Source organism: Pinus tabuliformis, chromosome 6, assembly GCF_031772625.1.
Source record: "Pinus tabuliformis cultivar Carrire ecotype Pingquan chromosome 6, CPIR1, whole genome shotgun sequence".
Taxonomy (NCBI): Eukaryota; Viridiplantae; Streptophyta; class Pinopsida; order Pinales; family Pinaceae; genus Pinus; species Pinus tabuliformis.
Window position 1 is genome coordinate 457,021,947 of NC_142292.1, and position 17,657 is coordinate 457,039,603.

At 38.8% G+C, this 17,657-nt stretch overlaps 1 pseudogene; it reads right to left on the bottom strand.

The window, feature by feature from the left end:
- Window positions 1-3,299: 3,299 nt before the first annotated feature.
- Window positions 3,300-17,657, bottom strand: part of LOC149259277 (26S proteasome non-ATPase regulatory subunit 1 homolog A-like) — a 106,754-nt pseudogene continuing 92,396 nt past the window's right edge.

Consider the following 17,657-nt stretch of genomic DNA (forward strand, 5'->3'; position numbering starts at 1 on the left):
CAACAAGTTGGATGCATATTTTGCTACAGATTGGTCCCACATGTGGCTTTCGTACAAGGAAAAATGCAACCAAATCCGGGTATTGTCCGAGAGGTATATGAAGCACAATGTTACCCCCCTTAACAGTGAGAATGAACCATTGGCCTTCATATAACTCATGTTTGGCAACTGCCTCCTAGAAACAACATTGGGGTGTTATCCTGCACGGCCAGCTCCAACCCCACTAGACACGCAGTTGGGACTCCTTCCTTGCCCAAATGATGGTAATGAAACATGTACAGTGCATTGTACCAATAGTAGTAGTAGCAATAACAACAATAGTAGTAGCAGTACTAACATGTTAGACGGTTCGTGTACAAACAAGCTTTGGGCCATGGATTTTGACAAATCAAAGACACATGTCTACTCAAGGACTGGGTATATCTCAGTCGCCAAAAACAACATAAAATGCATGATTTCAAGCTGCTTGAAGTTCAAGTGCACAAACGATGTTGTTGAATACGAAGCAGTTGTGTTAGGCTTACAAAGGACCATTAGCCTCAACATGATCGCTCTCAAAGTGATATTCCGCTCCGCGAATATTGTTTATGCTTTCAAGGACATAACAACTGATGAAGGTGAGCATGAGCAGCCCCTGAAAACTGCGGTTGAGGGAAATAAAGGAAACCCCATCCCCAAGGGTGTGGTTTCTCTCAAGAAGCTCTATGATTTTCATAACTTCTATTAAGGGCCAAGAAACAACAAAACCCATATAACCACCACTACAAATGAACAGAGTAACCAGGGAACCAATCACGATTCGAAGATGGTATGTCTCAGTACCAACTGTACACCACAACAGTGGCAAGTATTTGACCACTTGATCAAACAACACCGGGATGTGTGCACATGGGTAGATGATGACTTGAGTACGTACAACACGTCAATAATCCAGCACGAGATTCCAGGTAAATAAATAGCCAAGCCATTACAGAAAAAGCCAGGTAAAACACATATGTTGTTTGAACTCCTTATACAAGAAAATTTGACTAAGATTTTGGATGTTTAGATTACTTGCAAAGTTCATCATCATACATGTCTTTCTATTTTAGGTTCTGCACGTAAGAAATCTGAGGAAATCCGCTTATGCATTGATTTCAGAAACTTGAACCGCTCCTGGAATAAAAACAACTACCTTGTGCCATCATCTGAGCCTATGTTGCATGCAGTATCTGAAGCAGTGGTGTCGTCTTCACTTAAAGGTCTTTTGGAATACCACCAAGTTCCAGTAGCAGAACCCGGTAGCCTAATACTAGTCTGTGAGAAGCTTGGCACACACACACGCCGTCTGTAATCACTTGATGGGAGGGTTGACAACCTTCCTGCCAACAACCAAGATCTCAAGCATTGCTTCCAGTAGGTCAGGCCACGCCCTATTCCATGTACATAGTCTGCTTACCGCTTGTTGTCTATCTTGTTTTCTTTGCTTACTATCTTTGTTTTTACTTTGTTTGTCCTACTTATTATTTTTGTTTACGTTTGTTTTGTTTGCTTGATTGCTATTTTTATTTCCAGAAATATGTGTTGCCAACTACCACGTTCTAGATTTTGAATAGAGTATGTGGTTAAAAATTTGAAGAGACTTGTGACACTACAAGCACTTGGCTAATCTTTTGTCCGTATTCTTTGTGATTGGTTACGACCTTCAATTGATGAAGTCTTGATGGAAAATATGAGCCATCTGCAAGGGAAGTTTTGGTCCAAACATCAACCCGTGTCCACATTGGCAAGCCCCATGCCTGTACTCAGCCTTCTGCTCTGTGTGTTCAAGCTCATCCAACTAGTAGAAATGAAGAAGGGGAAAATCTAAACGAGAAAACCTATGTCAGAGGTCTTACATGCTTCTCTAAAGGAACAACGTCTTTTGCTCTCAATAAGTCAGGATCCCTCTTCCACCCCAAAAAATAATAAGTGCCTATGCACAGTCCTCTTGAAAAATACACAGGCAAAAGAAGAGAAAGGCTTCCTACACAGAGAGGTGAAGCACACAACTCCACTGGGGTACTAACCAGGCTCGCTGGCAGTGGAGAAATGTGTGTGTTCTGGCGTGACTCCATCAGGGTACTGTCCAGGCCTACTGGCAGCAGAGCAACACCAGAGATGAAAACTTATACTTTGAAAATATTCAACTCGTGAGCTAAAATACCCTTCCCGAATTCGAAACACTGTGATCAAGCTGAACTTTTGATTATGTTTGATTGAGTTGGCAAAAGGTAAACCATGTATGTCCATGGGGTAAGTGGGGAAGTTGAAGTAACCCGCACAACGATTCAATACCCCCCTGAAAGACCAAGGCCCTGTGCTAGAAATGAACCAAAACAAAGAAGCTAGAATTCTATGAGTGTGTCACCAAGTGTTGTAGTGGCTACAACCACCCTCCAAAATTTTGGCCTGCACCCAATTTCAGAGCCTCCCTTGAGAGTTTCACTTGATGACTGCACATGCTCGGGTACACTCCATGAGCTCGTGTGAGTCTTCGAATTCGCCTTTCTTGTTCATTTCACCAAGTCTTGCATGCTGATGTCAAAGTCATGCTTTTGACCATGTTCTGGTTATGCTTAAAGTCTTCGCTTCATATGTACTTGTTGTGTTCACTATGAAAACATCTTTCGCACTCACACATGGAGTCACATTCACTGTCCCATAAGTGTCGTCATGGTCGACCAATGATCAATCACAAGTGCCGCACCTGTCCCTTACACCGTCGGTCAGTCATGTTGTACATGTGTGTCTGGTTGGTTTGAGTCGTTTGGTCGGTGAGTCATGCAAGTGTGTGTTTACAAGATCACATATGCATCTTCCACTTGTTCACACACTTAGTCATTTTTCTAAAGTTCTAATGACCAGACTCCCCTCTGATAGCTGGACCATCACCCCGCCATTGACTCAATTGACTGTCACCCAGAACAACACAGAAGCAACAAACAAGTCATTTCAAGCTGCGTTGCTCGCAAGCAAATCATTCAGTCTCCATGTTGGTCAACCAGAGAGTTTGACCTGGGAGCCACCCCAAGATTGACTCCCCTAAAAAATTGTGCAGAGGCCATAAGAATTTCTCGCTCTACTAACTGATAAAATTGCACAGATAGGCCGAACAGACACCCAATGTCTATCCCTGTCTCCCTAAAAAAATTACAAAATTTTTCCACCCAGCGCTCTTGACAGTCGATCGACCACTCATCCAGAAAATTGTGCATTTTTCATGAGCAGGCCCTCTGCTACCCAGCAGTCTGCTCAGCTTAGAAATTGTGTAGAGATGATCAGCAGGCTAACCTCCCAACATCAGTGCAGTTTCTCTCACCAACATCTCCCAGCAGAAGACTGCTAGTTCCCTCCAGGAATTGCACAGTTTCTGCTGCCAAGCTCTCGGCAACTGGCTGCCAGTTCCCCTCTGGAATTGCACAGTTCTCCTGCTAGTGACCCAGTAGCCAACTGCTAGTTCCCTTCAAGAATTGCGTAGTTTTGGATACCAAGATCCCTACCCATTCCTCCAAAAAAATTGCACAATTTTTGTCTGCCAATCCTCCCTGCAACTTTCCTGTTCCTCCAAAAAATTGTGCAGTGTTTTCTGCCAAACCTCGCTGCCCGTTCATTTCGGAAACTACGCAGATTTTGCCTACCAAGCCCTCCTGCAGCCTAGACTGTTCCCCTAAAAAATTGTGTAGTTTTTTCCTCCAGCTGAGCCAAACCTTGCAGACAGTCACTGTCGATCTGGATTGCCCATATTCATCACCCAGTGACTCTTGCGCAATTTTCATCAGCAGTTCCCAGAGCCTCCATCCTGCCTTAGGACCTTGTTGTCTCCCCTGGTCACTTGCATCGGAAATTATCATGTATCATTGTAGACTAAGAGGTTTTTGGATTTGATGTCGTCCCGTCATGAGTGACTGCAAGAACAAGTATACAAACAAACATGGCACAATGATGAATGGGATGAACGAAGTGAGCACATTCAAAAGGACATGTTCACCAACGGAAAAATGAACGATGCATGCATAGAGAGGTGATCATGAACAGATGATCATGCAAAGATGTGTTCATGAACAAAGGAATGAGAAAAAATGCAAGATGTGCTCAAGGACGGACGAACGGACGAACATGCACCTTTCACGAATAGACGAACCTGTCAAGCCTTCCAACATACAAGCAAAGAGAAATGTGCAAAAGAAACATCAAGAAAACCAACGACCATCAAAGACTCCACGCATTTTTCCATGCGGAGGTGAATTTGTTTCACACCATGAAGTCATTTATCATCCAACAACATTGCAGCTCGACACGCACACTAGTAGTAGCACAAATGTACCAGCATTGTCATGTCGAGTCGTGTCATGAGTCATGTATTCCACATCTCTACTGTGGGCCATATTATCTATCAATGTAATGTAACGTGGAAGTCCAAGAGACCCACTTGTTATTCAAAGAGTCATTTAAAGTCGAAAATTCATGGAAGTCAAAGAGTCATGAGGGTAGTCGAACAACCACAAGGGTTAGTTTCACCCTTGGCTATAAATACCCCCTCATTTATACATGCAAAGGACTTTTCATCTCAACTCCTCCCACATAGCCAAGAGAGTTTGTAATATTTTATTTGAGGAGTAAGGAGTGGCTCCAACACCCCTCTCACGGGGTTAGTGATGCATGGTTTAACGACGTGTCTTGGAACTTTCGCTTAATTGAGAAGCCTACTAACAGGCCAACATGTTTTAACACATGTATTGTAACTATTGTAAGACTAATCTTAAACACTTGTGATGCATGTTACACTAACATGTTTCGCGTCCATGGTGGCTACCTTCCGAGACATTAGACATACCTTTCACATAAAACTTTCTACAACAACCGTTGCACTCATGCGAACTAATCCACTGAGTGTTATACTTGTTATGTTCCCTTGTGTGTTGTGACTGCCGCATCTGTGTGGACTGTTCTACCAAAATCTGAGCACGTCCTATTGTGTTGTGTGTTCCTAGCAGAGTTGGGACTTCTCCCAACCGACTTGGGACTCACTCTCACCCTCTCCCTCTAAAGTGAAATAACCATTGACATAAGTAACACTTACAATCACCAGGCACGTGAACCTCACTTCTTGAAGATAAAGCAGACCACTCTCCTGTGCTGATAAGCAAGAGTTGAGGCAAATATTTAAGATAATGGAAACCAGGCCATCATACAGGATGGGACTCCCACACCAAATGGTGTGAGGTCTACTTGGGACTTCATACCACGGTGATCCCCTGAATGTTGACGGGTCTAACACCGTCAATAGGTGGACACCTATTGAGCATAAGTTTATCACTTTATCCAGACTCAAATGGACTAACTACAGAAAAGGAGTTGTGTCGGGCATACTATTAACCCTTTTTCATACTCGGTCATCAACCATGACAAAGGTACCCCCTTAGAGTCCTTTTTAAGATCTTTTCAAATTATCTAAAGATGGAAAGACCACCGAGTTTACTGTTTCTAGATTCGTTAAACATAAGCAGTTTTGGAAAAAGTTGGAAGAAATAATGGTTATTACTGTCTATATCAGTCGAAAGTTTTATGGGAGCAATCTATTGTCCATCCATTGAACATGGCAGTTGTCCAACATATTCACCTTTTGTCAGCTTCTCTTTGAACCTTGCCATATTATGAGCCTTGCCTTGATTTCTTGATGTGTGTACATCCTTGTATCCTACTCTTTTTGGTTTTCTTTGGTCTAAGCTGTCTGGCCTCCTTGGTGTCATGCCTTCTATTTTTCAAGGGATTGTCTACTATCTATTGACCTTATCAACCACTTTATCATATGTCCATTTGACCTCACTCCATCTACCCTGTTGTTCCAGATCACTTCAAATCAATATTTTATTACTGTTTCATGTTGGTTGATGAGGGACTCCTTATTGCCTCCTTTTACAGATCCCTTCCTATCGACTTTAACAAATTATGTAGGAAGTGAATTGAGAAACATCACAATATCCAACTTGTCAGCCTTAGTGGCAAGCTTCCATGTGTTTGATTGGGGGTTTTCACTATTGGCTCCCACTTGGATGATTATACGAGTGTTTCACACCAAATTCTTTATTAACACTCTCTAGATTGTATTAGGCATCTTGGAGACCATCATCCTTATCGGTGGCCTTCCTCACATCTGGTAACGGTTTTCATCATTGACCAGTAATAAGACAAATTCTCACATGTTTGACATCAATGAATTTATTCGCATGTGTAGAATTATACCATTCCGTGACAGTGACGAAGACCTTGGGATAAGGCTTACAATACTCAACCTTGTTTCCTCTCCCAAGTTGGGTGTTTTTTTTTTCTTTTTTTTTGGAGACAATTTATCCTAGTCTAAATACACTGTGAAAAAGTTTCACGTTGTACTTACTAGTGGACATGATCTCTCATCTTCTACATGGATCCATAGTGTATTGTTTTAGCTACATGGATCATGTCCTGACTCAGGACATGATTTATATATGACATATGTTTGATGTTTTTTGTAGGCCTCCTTATGTTCCAATTCTTTGAAACTCTCTCTCCTCGGTTGATTTATAAATTAATTTGTCCATCACATTATTCTCTGACCTCACACTTTAGGGGGCGTATGTTATCCATGAAAATACCTCCTTATTAGCTAAGAGGAGATTAGTATTGTTTCGGTTGAAATACACCCATTTAAGCCCCCTTTTTCCAACTTATTTGGGACTATAATGCATGTTATGTACCATGAGGAAAATGTTGTCCTATTTTATAACACTTGTTCCCTTCATCAAACTTGTGTTACCAAATTCTCATTCAGTCACAAGGAAAAGAGCCCAAGTTAACTCACTTTGACACTTATTCACTTAAGGAAACTCATATGGTGGAATGTGATCTCTTTATCCTCATATAAGAATTTTTCCTAAACAATAAAAGCATACAAAAACAAGAAATATCCATACAACATGAGTAAGATTTTTCCTAAGCATTAAAGAATCTAAAAAGTGGATAAAATCATTTTTTCATGAGGAAACATCATCCACCCAAAAGGCTCCTCCTAGTTTGAACTAAGGAAGAATTTGGAAATCTTCATAGCCTCCACTAACCTATATATTGGAGGCCTGGCCATTGAGAAAAGGATCAAAATTCTTGTATTGCTATGTTGTCGAGATACTACTTGAGAGAGAGATGTTTTTTGGAGCTAGGAGCTAGAGGAGGTGTTGCTGCAACTACATCTATTAGTTATAATCTCCTTATTATTCAATAAAGATAGATCGATTTTTCTTGCTTCCTAATTGTTGTTCATTTTTTACTTCTTGTCTCTAACTAATGAATACTTGGAAGTTTTTCTTATGTTGAATGCATAACTGTTCATTTATTATAGTTTTCATTATGTTGTGGTAAAAACACAATTTCCCTATTATTCACTTAATTCTCATTATGGGGACCCTTTGATTGAATCTTGATCATGTCTTTTTCTGATTTTTTGAATTTAGATTGCTTCAATGAGTTTGATCTATTTTTGTCTTCCTATCAAAACTTGTTTGATCTCATTTGGTTGTTTGGTTTGCAAATGGAATCTAATTGAAGATTATATATTTTTCACTTCCTTGGCCTATTAAAACATATAAATTGTACATTATTTTTGTTTCATAAATTTATTTTTTTATATATAATTAATTTTCAATTGTAAATATTAGTTAATATTTTATACATAGCCCCCGAGACCAAGATTGATATAATTAAGTGGCTTTAGGTTAGGCCTTAACCATTAAAAAAGTGGTTATTTTTATGTAAATGAAATAATCAGAGATATTGAAATTCTGACATCAGAGGAATCCTTTTAGAATTCCCCAATGTCAAAACCCTGATCTATATTATAAGTGGCATGGAGAGCATATTAAATTCGAAATATATATGTGGCAAACCCTTTTTATAAATCTCAGAGTTAAAAAAAAATATCATATAACCAAAGTCTGACCATTATATAAAGGCATTATAATTTATAAGCGGTTGTGGGAGGGCCCACCTACCACATCATTACTGCCGCTCCCATTAGGCTAAACACTTATCGGAAATTTTCAACTGAACAAGATTTTAAAAACTTTGATACAACACTCCCTCCAACCTCCAAATTTTGATATTCATATCCCTCTAATCTCCGACTTTTGATATCTATTAGGCTTTGATAAGTTGGACCTGATATGCGTATTAACAATGGTCTAATCAGAATATTGCGTCTGCTTGTATATCAGAACTTTTAAATGGTAACAATTGTAAAACCCCCGATATCATATCTCTGATATAAGGCTCCGATATAATGGACCCAATAAAGTTATTAAATGGAGGCACCCAATATCACAACTATTTCATTTTGTTAAATAATGAATCCATATAGGTGAGGATAGTTTTTAGATAGGAGGAATGACCTGTTATAGAGTTTTAGTGAACCCAATGTTTCGGACTACCAAGTGAGTCCATCATCAGGGGATGCGTCAATAGATATTCTTCAGATCTTAATGATGTATCAAGGAGCTAGATTTAGGTTTTATATATATAGGAAATTGAAGAAAAGATGTAAAAAAAATAGGTCGGCTAGATTTTCATTTAATTAATTAATTATTATTCTTTATTTAATTTATTTATTATGAATTTTTTTTAATTAACTAATTAATAGGTTTATAACTTAATTGATTTTATTATTTACTTACTATGTTTATTAATTTTATTTAAATATATGGTTTAATTGATTAATTTGATTGATTAACTAACTAACTAATTAATTAATTTGATTAATTAATTAATTAAGGGTTGATTAATTAATTAAAAGGGTTGATTAATTAATTAATTTTATTAATTATTATTTACTAATATGTTTATTAAATTTATTGTATTATTCACTTGTTAGTTTGAATAATTGATTAATTTTTTTATTAGATTAATTACTTTTATTAATGTTTTTAACTACTAATCTAATTTGTCTGATTAATTAAAATTAATTTATTAGTTTTGTTTTATTTATTATTTGTTAATATGTCTCTAATTTTATGTATTTATTTCATGTTTAATTATTTATTGATTTTATTTACTTGATAAATTTATTTAATTTTTAGTTAATAAATCCTACAAGATTTGGTGAGTTAATTCTATAATATTATCTATCAATCCTAGATGTAATTTTCATTGTTTAATGTTATCAATTGATTATGGGTGAATTAATCACTACTAATTTATGTTTATGATGATGATGATATGAGGATTGATGATTTTGGTGATTATTATATTAATATTTAAAAGTTTCGATGAGCTTACCTTTGATACCACTCGTCTCTTTCCACTTGTCAATAATCTATATGACCTCTTTTTCATTAAGTAAAAAGCCACTTAGTTATGAAGTTGGGCATAAGAAAAGTTAATTTACATTTTATTTTTATAATTCATTTTTCACTGTAAAAACATTATATGCAACTAATTCTGGTTTTGTTTGACAGAAAAGCTTCCAAGGTTGAAGAAGAAATAGATCCAGTCAATATTCTCGAAGGAACCCCACCAAGTGGCATAACATTGGATAAGAATAGATAGAGGTGGTTGAAACAACGAGGCTAAGGTTGGACTTCACCGTGAAAAGTGAAATTCTATCCTGTCAGAAGCAAACCAAACTCATCAGCAATACCAAACAGGGTGATTTTTCTCAACTATGGCCATCTACATTTGGCCAGAACCCCAACTGAAGGAATCATTTTGTTTTAGTTTCTTTTAATTAACTCAGTTGTTGAGAAATAGAGGGGGACTGTTAATATTTCCACTTGTATAAATACCTGTTGTAGCCACTACAACACCACCCAAAATTTTGGGCTTATCTAAAATTTTTGGTTCCCCATCGCTGCTCGCTTCAAGCCATTAAGGGGTGCTTGAGTTGCGCCTTGCCTTTTTGCCCCTCACAACTTGTTCTTATCATACATTATTGATGCGCTCACTCGTACAATTGTGCAGCTTATATTGCATTCGTTGGCCATGCCACATCTCACGCATCGACCCAACCCTTCCATTAGGGTTTTGGAGGTGCAATGTTTTTCCCAATACTTAAAAGTTTGTCCCTACGCCTTTCAATCAATGGTGATATTGTGTGTGGGAGAACAAGACCCCAATCTGGCTTTCATTATGATTGGCCATACTAGGGTTTGGAGAGGAACACTAAATTGACACATGAATGTTTTCCCTACATGTCTTAACCTAATTCATATTCCTCCAGAGCTGCATTCTCTATTTGGAATTTTGGTAAGAATCATGGAATGTCATATTACACCTTCTTTCATATTTGGTTCCCTATCCCGGCATGTGTGTTAAGGTTGTAGGTTGGTCACCTTTACAGGTGCTTTGAAACCTCACTTGGCATTAATCCCCGCCCTCCAAATGCATGGTCATGAGCAGTTCAAGGAACGCACTCTATAAATACATTATTACCCGGGGCATCATAAAGTTTCAAAGAAAAACATGATTAATATATCCATGAAGGTTTGGAGTTGGCCTTCGAACTTAAGCGCACTTGACTGACACATATAATTTGTAGCACTTTGATTTGGATAATTCATTTTCTATGCTCCAGAAGTTAATTAGTTTATTTATTCATTGGTTTTTATGTTCTCACATGAAAATATCACTATTGGGGGCTAACTTGTTGTCATCCCACTTCCTTTCGAGGAAATTGATCAAAGTTGTCAGGGGTATACATTGAACTATGCAACAGTTACATTTAGCAATTCCTTGACCTGACACTGCTAAGATGCTCTCAAGATGAACCTTGTGTACGCTTCTAAGAAATAGAATGGAAGAGTGAACGAGACACAAGATACACTTTTAACACATGATGACTATTTAATATATGAAATGGTGGATTTTCTAAATGGGTAAAGGGTTAATGCCCAGCTTAAATCACCATAACACACACTCGAAAGTATGATGGTAGGTTTTTTGTGGAGAACGGACTATAACCATGTGATTAACAACCTTGAAGTCCAACACATGCGAAGAGATGATGCATAATGGGCATAGGTGACCAAGGGGATGGACAACGTAGACTATTTTAAGCTTCCATCGGAGGCGCAGGTCGAAGAGGATATTTCGAGCCCAACTTGGGTGTTTAGATGCCAAGTGGAAGTAATACCATGAGCATGGTGAAAGGGTCATATATTCCTTACGTGAAGTGGCTGTATCTTTTTCCAAAACGAACTATGAGAGAGTACCCTAAAATAATCGATGTTAAGATGAAAAGGTGCTAAGGACCTCTTAGCAACATTTAGCTCAGGCCCACATAATACGATTAGTGAGTCCATGGATCCCTTGCGCAAACAGTGGTGTTGTTTGAGCCTGTGAATACGTGTGTTCACATAACCAAAGCGATATCGAAAGCCCAAGTATCATGGTTGTATGTAGACTAAAGTAAGGTGGCTGGATTTCACATCAAATGATGCAACGCCTTATATTTCATAGTCAATGAGCCATGTTTATTCATTGAAGTCACATTTGAACAAACTACTCCAGGTATTGGACAGGACGGTCATGCTAGAAGGATGCACATACAAATGAGTATGAAAGAACATAAGAATAAGTGCTATAATGTAATACAGAGATGAATACCCAATGTTTAGGTTTCTACATATTGGTGGATACGGTCAGTTCCTCTGTGCCACAACATAGCCAGGTCAACCTTCCAGTTTTGTAGGGTTGCAGAAGTTGAATACTGAAGCTAGACTTGGTTTTCTGGATTGTCACTAGTCGCAATTCCATTAGTGAACCCGCAAGTCACATAATTGTAATCTAGGAGAAGATAGGGAATGCAACCTACTATGAAATGCGACTATGTGACCTCTCGAAAGTTTCACCTCCACCAAAGTCACAACATCGCACTCCACAAGAGGCCAAAGGGTGGAACCTTCATTGCAATGTGACCATGTGACTTTTCCATCAGTCACTAAGCCATTAGATCGAACCTATGATTGATTGGCAAAGGAAGTTGACTCTAGCATTCTATCTTCCCTTTTTCCCTCGCCATAAGAAGTGAACTCCTCACTGATATACATACGATCTGGGTTAGAGTGAGTGAGAGATTTGGCAGTTGAAAGATATCAACGCGAGTGGAAAGGGCTAACATGTAAGCCAGGGATATGATGGAGGAATTCAGGTTGCAAAACTTAGTGTCCAGGAAAAAATTCAGTCGAAGCTGATGAGCTCTCTAAGTTTCACACTGTATCCAACGCTACCAATCAATACAACAACAAAATCTCAAAATTATTACGTAGAAAATTAGCGATGGAATCCTTTGGGTGAAACTAAAGCTTGTTTTATTGTTTAAGTTGATGCTCAGATTCGATGCCAAGAGCATTGAGATCTTCAGTAAGATAATGGCTCCTCATTAAGATCTTGGCACGATGCATTATGCCCAAAGATTCCTTCGGTCGCAACTCCTTTAAGAGATTGGGAGTATCTAAGTCACATATAAGAGCCTCGACGATGCAATATGACCAACCTTATTACAACTAAGTATGGTCATGTTTTAATGCCTCAATGAGCTTTCACAGAGTGTGACCAACCCTGCCCTGTGAATTTACGACTCTCAGTAGAGTCTCACTCCTGCATAGGTCGTGAAGTCACATTTTCAAGACTCAGGGATGCAACCATAAGCGCGCCTAACCATTATTTGGGACCATGCGACCCCTGGCCACGGAGTTGCACTCCAGCATGTAGCTAGAAATGAGACCTGCCCTCTGCTCCAACAACGCGACCACTTCAACAGAGCTGCGACCTAAGGAATATGCATGTACAACCCTTTGTTTGCCAATAACATCTTCTTCATGATAAAAGGAAATGGGAATAGGAAGGGCGTACTATAACAACACGCAGGCCCGAAAGGTCGAATTTAACATTGACAAACATATAGGTGGGCAATTTGTCTTAGAGTCACAGTGCCCTCTTGGCATGGAAAAATAGAAAAAATCCATTCGATACATGTTACGTGAATAATAAAATATATACCTATGAACTATGTGTGAAAGAAAAGGTGCAGGATATTATACTCAGGCATGAAATTGGTTCCATGAAGCTGGCAATTGAAATGTTCCCCAGGGATTGAAGAAGAGTTGAGAAATGAATCTTTACATAAACATTTCAGGGCTATCAGTGATTCTTTATTGCTGTCTTAATGTTGATTTGGGAATCAATTATTTTTCAATAACAATTGTTCTTATTTTTGTTGATTAAATATGACACCTTTCCAAGTGACCTTGTGGTTGCAATAAATATGGGGATAATATAATTTGTTTTCTTGCAGATTGCAGGAGAAAACATGAATGTGACCTTGAAGAAGGGAAGTAGGGTTTCTACAGATGCCACACAGCCAAGGGTTTAAATGAATAACACAACATCATAGGTGAATGGATGTAAGCAAGGTGAAATGACATGTAGTCCAACAATCCATGTTTTCGTGGTTTCTCAACAATGTTGGCAACGAGATCCAACACCAGGGTTTCCTCTCAGTAAGAGAGTTGCTCCCTTCTAAGTGCCAAGAACCTTTTAGTGAACTCGAAGGCACTTCACCAGAATATTAATGAATGAGAGTGAATCATAGTAGCAAGGAAACAAGTCAATTTTAGGACCAAGAATCTGCATGGTTGTGAAATATGGGAAACAAACATTTTAGGGTTTCCAATAACCCTCTACATCCCTCCTCTCTCTCTTTCATAATGTAAATTTCACCCCCCATTATATTAGCCACTATGTTGGGACTAATGTGGGCATGTAACAATCATTCTTGGCTTGAGAAAGAGGTGGGGAAGATCAAGAGTCAGGAGGGTAGCCGAAAGGGCATGAGGGAACATCAAGTGTCACTGTAGGTGAACAATCACCTGACCTCTATAAATGTGTCCTCATGCCTCATAAGGGGGGGAATTTAGCACTTGATTGGAGGCCAATAGAGATAGTTGATTTATGCTTGAAATCTAGGGCCACTCAACTCTTGGTAGCTAGGAGAGTGGGTTTGTAGTAGGGCTAGGGTTTTGACATCGGGCAATGGTATAAACAACCCATGTTCCACTATTGGGTATTAACCAATTGCATGATATCTATTTGAAGTTGCAGCATATTAATAAGATATTTTCTTTTATCTTTGGCACTAATTCCCATGCTCACTCATGGTGGTTGTATTAGTTGTTTGGTACCTCACGATATTTGTATGTGTGCTTTCATATACGCAAGATGTTATGTTCTAATACGGAGTGGTTGCATGTATGTTTCACTTTCAAATATGTGTTTACTTGTCCCTTGCCATGTCGGTGACCTATTGTGAACTACTTCACAATTGACCTCTGGCATGTTACTGTTTATTATGTCCGATGGGGTTTTAGCTCACTAATCGCTCTCATCGTTGTTGTGGCTTGTTTAAACCTCTTTATTCAATTTGTCAATCTTGGGATGATTTTGTTTCGCTGCCTGAGCACTGCACTCTCGCCCCACTCTGACACCTTCTCATTTGATAACCAAGAGTAGAAAATGTTAATGGTGGTAGCCGGGCCCACATATCGGATGGGGCTCCTATCCCAAATGGTGTGAGGTCTAATTGGGACTTCACACCGGGGAGACCCTTTAGTCGTTGGTGGTACATTTTGGCCCATCAAAAAAATTGGCACTAGAAGGAGGGCCAAATGACAAGTTGATCCCTTGGAGCCTATAGTTTATTCTCATATCTGTTAATGGCTTCGAACAAAATCTTGCTCCCAGGGTGTTTATCTGGTTTGTCTATTTTTCAATTTTCCATCCCCATGGAGCAGCTCCATCACTTGTCTTAGTTAAAGTTTGATGGTGAGGATGGAACACCTTCAATTGAGCACATTTATGATTTCCTCGAGTTTTGTGAATCTTTTGAGATCGATGATGAAGAGTACGCTTGTGTGTTTTTCTCCCTCACCCTTGAAGGTCGCACCAGCAATGGTGCCACACGTTGCCAACAACGTTCATTCATTCGTTCGAGCAACTCGTTGGTAAGCTCCAACAAGCATTTGATAGGTACGATTTTCAAGATGCGTTAAAGATGATAAATGAGGTTAGGATGAAACTTGAGGAATCTTTAGATGATTTTTCTTTCAGATATGCGCATATTTGTTTTGAATTCCTGAAAGTGATGTTGACTAGGTGTATTTGAATATAAATTTTCAATGATTGGTTCTCGTTTCTTTACAAAATTTTCAATTAGAAACAAGTCCTGTTTCGGATGAGTATCATCATAATTTGCAGATTAAAAAGTGTCTAGATTCTACCCATAATTTTGGTTTTCCTATCTCTCTGAATCTAGAACAATCTCAACCCCTCGAGAAAGAGATTATAGTTTGTGGGATTTCTCATCCTCCTCTTGACTTGTTACATAATAATATTGTGGTCGTAAATAATTCAAATGATGAAAAATGCTTTATGGAAAACGGATCTGAGTGTCTTGCCTCTAAATCCCTCGTACATCTTTTTTATCTTGAATCTAAAATTTACATAACATCTCTTCCAATCGAGTCCATTCAACGTACGTCAAACTATATCCTGGGATCTCATTCACATTTTCATGATGGCTTTGGTATATACTCAAGTAACGTTGACTGTCTTATCAAATCCATGGAACACATTAGGCCTGTAAACCTGTCTTTCACTTTGGCGAACATAAATGGGCAAGATGTGAGTCTGAGGCCGATCGGTGATCCTTCATCTGACCCTGTGCATCCATTCTACCCTGATTTAGTCCATGGGTCTACTACACCAATGATTCCTTCATATCATTCATATATTTATCCTTCTCTAATTGATTGCAATCAGGTGCATGGGGGTGGGTTTTCACAATCAAGGGATGTAGAGTTTGAATCCCTTCCACTCGCAGTCTTTAACAGGTGAAGAAGAGGGCCCTGCACCTCATCCAACTCAATATGTTTCCCTCATTAATCCCTCTTCACCCCCAAGCCAAGAAGAGTCTTATGTATCAGATACCCAACTTGATCAAACTGGTGGTTTCATCAATTTTCATTTTATCAGAAATATCTTTGCTCATGCCTCTGGTGATTATTCTACATATTCATCTGTTGATCATACGAAGCCACCATAATTTGTTGACCAACCTTTCAAATGTTTGGGGACTCATCAAGAAGTTGAGGAAATTTAGCTTCCGCTGATGGTTATGTCAGGTTCTTACGTTTCTGATGAGACCCCTGAACCAAGTCGAATTAGGGTTTCTGCACATCACGCTCCTCATAGCATCATCTCGCAGGATGTAAGTTCATCTTGGAAACCCTCTGATTCGAGCAATGCCTCTCTGAGAAAATATTTCCATCACCTTTCAACTGATGTGCATCAACCTGTTTATCTTAATTTCTTTGCTGAAGGGAGTGCTTTGGCCATTGTCTCGAATCTTTTTTATTGTCTCCCATCCAATACACTATCAAGATACACAATCAAATGATGTATTACAATCTCCTATAGGGGAAGGGGAAATATCCTGACCTCCCCTCTACCTGAGACTCTTTTGGTTGATTCAGTGCATTTTTGGGAATCTAAGGAATCTGATCTGTCGAACTGCTGATCTATCAATGTTTGGACATTGGATCCAATCCACAATGCCCTCATTGATAATTGTCCAGTCACAACCAACGATAACCATATGCACTCACATACAAAGCTATCGCCATTTGATCACGTGTCATTTGAAGGTGAAAATATTAGTTAGGACGATGAGGCTCTTCAACTTCTACTGATGGTTATGTCAGGTCCTTACATCCTTGACGAAGTCTATGAATGCTTTCAAACTAGGGTTTCTGTGTTTGAATCCTCAGGGATCTTAGTGACGCCCAAAAAGGACCCATATTTTTAGGATTATCAAGCTGATCATCCTCTACATCATGATAGGGTTGTTGATCAGGTTAATTTGGAAGATACCTTTACTAGCCGACAACATCTTGCCTTACTTGCATTGGATTTAGGGTTAAGCATAAACAAATTTATGTTATGGCTAGATGACTATAAATTTCACGCTTGTGGGTCGGTTTACCAGGATTGGGTTGTAGTTCGCTTTGAAAGGTGTTCTATGACACATTTCCATGTAGGTGGACGAGATGTTCCCTCTATTTTGTATGCTTTACAGGTAAGCATGTTATGTTTTGCACAACTCTTTCCACAAATTCTAATTGCTATCATCTTTGTTTTTGTAGGTTGGGAACTGCTGCAGTGGCTATATTGGAAGTTTGATTTCACATAACCTAACCTATGCTTTCATTAAATTAGGATTTAGGGTTTTAGACTAGTTAGGTTTTAGTTTTTCTTATTAGTTCACTGATTAGAGTTTGCTTTATGATTTAAATTTGTCATGCTTCATTTCATTTACTGTAGGTAGTTAGTTCCCTACTTGTTTATTTCTGCAATCATGTCCTTTCATTTGTTTATTGTTGCATGCCATTCATGAAATCTTTGCATATGCATTGCATTGGTCCTTTAATTGCAATTAGTTGATCTCTTCTGCACATAGTATTACATTGCGTCATTAGCACTATCTGTTGCATTGCATCATACACTTTCCTTCTCGCTTGGCACACACTCACCTTTGAGCTAGCCTGGAAATTTCCTCCATG